Source organism: Glandiceps talaboti, chromosome 1 (genome assembly GCF_964340395.1).
Source record: "Glandiceps talaboti chromosome 1, keGlaTala1.1, whole genome shotgun sequence".
NCBI classification, from domain to species: domain Eukaryota; kingdom Metazoa; phylum Hemichordata; class Enteropneusta; family Spengelidae; genus Glandiceps; species Glandiceps talaboti.
Genome location: NC_135549.1, coordinates 1,219,348 through 1,224,939, shown reverse-complemented (window position 1 = coordinate 1,224,939; position 5,592 = coordinate 1,219,348).

Here is a 5,592-nt window from a genome sequence, read left to right as displayed (position 1 = left end):
AACACAGGTTCGTTTGCTTGCTTATGGTGAGCAGGAATGAGTCAAGTTTCATCCAAAGACATACACATTGAACATAATTAGTGTCGGTAACTAGTCAAAGTATAAATACCATATGAGCCTGGATCCCATTACTCCTGTTACTGATAGAACAGCTACATCTTATAATGATCGAGTCTGATTGTTACTGTTACATTCTAACTTACACAGATATAAACAAACTGATACAAGCATCACGTGAATCTGTATCAGAGGCACCAACTGTTGTTGTTTGTATACATTGTTGTTTTCACCCAATTTTGTCTTTGCATGAAAACTTATGTTTCTTTCGCGGGTTGTAAGCATAAACACTTGGCGTAGTCGAGGTAGTACCATAGGAAATGTCTTGAAGTCCACCTGGAGTTGTCGAGGAAGTACCACAATAAATGTCTTGAGGTACATCTGGTATAGTCGAGGTAGTACCGTAGGACATGTCTTGAAGCCCACCTGGAGTAGTCAAGGAAGTGCCATAATAAATGTCTTGAGGTACATCTGTTAGTTGTCTGTGATCTGGTATAGTCGAGGTAGTAACATAGGAAATGTCTTAAAAGTCCACCTGGGGTAGTCGAGGAAGTACCACAATAAATGTCTTGAGGTACACTTGGCGTAATCGAGGTAATACCATAGGAAATGTCTTAAAAGTCCACCTGGAGTAGTCGAGGAAGTACCATAGGAAATGTCTTGAGGTACATTTGGTATATATAGTCGAGGTAATACCATAGGAAATGTCTTAAAGTCCACCTGGAGTAGTCGAGGTAATACCATAGGAAATGTCTTAAAGTCCACCTGGAGTAGTCGAGGTAGTACCATAGGAAATGTCTTAAAGTCCACCTGGAGTAGTCGAGGTAATACCATAGGAAATGTCTTAAAGTCCACCTGGAGTAGTCGAGGTAATACCATAGGAAATGTCTTAAAGTCCACCTGGAGTAGTCGAGGTAATACCATAGGAAATGTCTTAAAGTCCACCTGGAGTAGTCGAGGTAGTACCATAGGAAATGTCTTAAAGTTCACCTGCGTAGCTGAGATAGTACCACAGGAAATGTCTTGAAGTCTGCCTGGCGTAGTTGGGGTAGCACATGATTGCATGATGAAATAAGTAATGTCGAAAAGAATGGGTTTGAACTTTTCCAAGCTTATTTAAAGTTCTCTCTAACCATTTCTGATAAAAGTATCATTTTTAACTGTGAAAGACTTAGTAAGACTTTGTACACGAATGGTAGTAATTCCAATAGTTGTGGCATTTTTTATTGATAGCAATTGATAACCATTCCAATGCGATGTCAATGACTGAATTGCAGCTACATTTTTCTTAACATCAGACATTTTGATTTCTACCATTCCGTTAAAACACTACTGTTAAGCAGCTTTGTCTTAAAATCTACTCTAAGCGTGACAAAACGATTACAATTTCCTTAACGTGTGATGGTCATGACATCTTCTAGTGATTCTGTTACATGTTAAGTAGATTTCCCCTCAAAGTTGGTTAAAATGCGGATGTAGTAACAATATCAATTTGTTATTTCAAAGTGCTTATTTAGACATTTTTGGAGGGGGAAATCAAACAGGAGTTTTCAATCATTATCCATGCATCCGACAGTGTATAGTGCTTGGATGTGATGATGTATTTGGTGTGTGTGTGTGGGGGGGGGGGGGGTGATTTTCCATGATCGAACAGGTGGAAAGTGTCGCGAGACCAACCCCTTTAGGCTTTTTTAAATACACATCACCCCAAGCAGGTGCAATGCCGTAAACACACAGATGCCTTAGATATTATTATTTTCGTACACTTTCACTGCGAGAAACCATTGGGATGTATTTTGGGAACACACCTGTCAGAATACGAATCATAGTTGTTCAGATTTTCACGGCTGCAGTTCGAAGTAAAGATTCAAACTACATTGGTTTTCAAATAATTTTACATTCAGCTCACCTTCAGTGATTTGACCCCACTACGTGATTTCCGATTCACTTTGTATTTTGTGTCAGAGCGGATCAATATCTAAAATAACATTTCAGTGACCGGTCCGTGCTGCGTATACTGAAATTGCCGTAACATGCCTGGTAATTACACATTGGAGATCTGATCTAATTGCCGATAGCTACAGCGTAACAGAGCCAGCATTAAGGTTATATAGGCAAATGGATCAACATCACCTTATCAATACAAATCAGTAACATTAAATCTATGATTCACAAATAGAATCGAATTTCGGTTGTTTTCAAGGAACAGATTTGAAAGCGATTTGGAACCTGTCCCCATGGAACTAAATAGTTGAATAAGAGGATAACACGACATTCTTTAACAGTCTACAAGCTCAAAAAAACACAGCCGTGAGGCCATGTCATTAGCAAGAAACACGGGTAGATAAACACACAAAATACATTGAATAAATAACAAAGTGACAATTGCACCAGAAATAGAACAAAAACAGTATCAGACAAGTTATTTGACATGAGGTCATAGGTCATATCCAAAGCACATCGATGAATAAAAAATAAATAACACATGTATGAATAAATTAGATGGAGATAAAAATGACGTCTTTATGAGACTGACAGACGCTTGCAGTTTAAAGACAAGAATCGCTCACATTTGTATATTAGTTCTGTTTTCTCACGAAAGTCAAATGTTTCCCCGAGGTGTGATACTTATAGTGACTATAAATGAAAGTGCATGTCACTAACCACGTGTTCAGTGCACCAAACTGAAGGCATTATCGAACAGTCCAAGTAAAGTCTTTAGGCTAAATTCCCCCCCCAAAATGTCAGGTATTGCCGGTAATTTACGAATTTTTAAAATAGTAATAAGGAACTACAACGAAAAAGCAGGTAAAAAAATGGCAAATCCTTGGACGGAGGTTAATACAGGGTAAAGTTACTCCTGGGTCCTAATCAACTTCTTTGTTCAATGATAGACCTGTGCATATTAAATGAGTGTTAGAAAACTGAATCACCGTAGTGTACCTTTGGGGCGAAGGGAATTAATTCCCACTGAAGAGAAAATAAACACATACCGTATCTTGGTTTATTATGTCACTAGAATATATAGTAGTGTAGTTATTTTATGTCCAAACGGTACATTTCGTAATCTACTTTACTGCTATACCGTGGGTACATCCGGGACACAAAGTTGTATGAGGTGATGGGTTAGATAAAATTGTCTGACTGCCAGGTCTGCTTAGGGAGTGTTCACTTATTACTAAGTGCGGGTAGTGTGTGGATGATCTGGAAAAAAGGGCAAGCGGATTATGTCTTACAAACCCCGAAGGAGAGAGGGTGATATTTGGGGAGTGTCACATGCTATACAATGTAAAAGACAACACTACTCAGGTCTTACAATATTTTTTTCACAGAAGAATTTGCATGTGTTGGTAAAAGTACCCAAGGGAGCTATCAGTAATTACAAGGGGAGGGGCCAGGGGAATTAGGGAGTGGACACTTTCTAGAAATCGGTTCTCGGGAGAGCAATATTTTACAAAAAGGAAAGAGAGGAGGGTTATATTTTACTTTATTTTTTATCCTGGCCCTCCCCAGTGTAATTACTGAACGTTCCCTAACTGGCGAATAACCTGTTTCAATGTATATGTAGTATCTCGAGCTCAGACAACCACAGTGATCTTATTACGTAGTAAGGCAGTTTAATCTTAATCTAAAGTTTATGCTTTGTACAACTTGGAACACACATTATCATTCAATATGAATAAACTTGCCAAAAACGGTGATTAGGTCGAGTTACATACCCTTTTACGGTATTTAAATATGATATCCTTGAAGTCGTCGACACATGGAAGAATAATTCATTATCCTGAAATTCATGTGTATTCTTGTGAGGATGAGACAATTATTAGGATTAGTAGTGCCTGGATGACCATACTGTGGTTTCTAATTCAAACCACTAGGATTAGAGAATGTAGACGGTTATATTATGCATGAGAGACCATGTAATGATTTGCTCACCGTGATTAGGTCGAGTTACATACCCTTTTACGGCTAAGACCCACCCCTATTAAGTATTGAATGTTTCCTTATTGTCTTGGCTTTTTAATATGACAAATATGTCGCTAGCAAAATACTCGTGATTTTCTTAACCAAGTATACTAGTATAGAGATATTATCAGGATGATCTGCTAATGTCAAACGTGCTATGATATATCGCTGACGGACATAGTGTCACCAAATAAACGTCACGACGTACCATTGGTAGTCTACCTCACGAATTCTGTCCACCTATCCGGGTTCTCTAAAGTGGAATGTGTAATTTCCTTTCTTTGCTCCGACATTTAAAGTTATGAAACTCTTCAATGAATAAAATAGCTTTATTATACAGCATAACTAGTTACAATATCCAATGCGCAGCTGCATGACATGGCTATATGCAATACGTAATCAGTACATTACATATTACGAGTACATGTCAAAATGTGTATCAACCAAGAAATTTCCAACTCAAGGTATTGTATAGTATGAAAGGTTAAGTTAACAACTGTGCGTCTTCTTCAAAGCTCTGAGAATTACTGAAGACCCTTTAATACAATATATACTATCTTTGAATTTGCTCAATCAGTTACTATCTGTATGCACACCACTAAGATAGTCTGTAAGTATCGTAATCATTTCTAATAAAGGTAGTAATAGTAGAGTAGATGGCCCCAGGCGAACGTTTCATCTTCAACTCGTTTCAATATATTTGATTGCAGTTGTACACACCGGAAGGGGTCATATAAATATGAATCAAAGGAAAAACATAAATCAGTATGTATCCTTAATACAACATCAAATGTTAGCATAACATAATAGGTTTATGGCCTATGGAATACTTTCACGGGGAGAAGATCTTGGCACGGAAGATATTTACATTAATTAACGAGTTTAACGTGTATAGTTACCATGGTGATGGAAGATACTTCGAAATACATTGACTAGATAGAGAGAGCTATTACTGAATTTGTATTATAAATTGATGGAAATGTATTAACATTCGTATTTCAGAATTTAGGCAAAATGTCTATTATGTTTAGAATAATGGATGGGTAGGGGTGGGGATATGTAGTGGGGAGGTGGGGAGGGGATATGTAGTGGGGAGGTGGGGTGGGGATATGTAGTGGGGAGGTGGGGAGGGGATATGTAGTGGGGAGGTGGGGAGGGGATATGTAGTGGGGAGGTGGGATGGGATGATACTGGACAACACACTAATATGGAATTCCTTACGCCATGTTATCTGTTATCACATACATGTAATAATGTAAGATATACACATGAAAAGAAATCATAGATAATCACCGATACACCAGTTACCTATAGCGCCTGAAAAGGAAAACACGTTTGTTTCTAAATTAGTATATGTATTTGAATTTATGGTAGTACACTCGGGGCGCCATAGTCATAATCCAGTACAGTGTTTGAATCTAGTTGGAAAGTTTAACTTTCATTCATTCATTCATTCATTCATTCATTCATTCATTCATTCATTCATTCATCCATCCATCCATCCATCCATCCATCCATCCATCCATCCATTCATTCATTCATTCATTCATTCATTCATTCATTCATTCA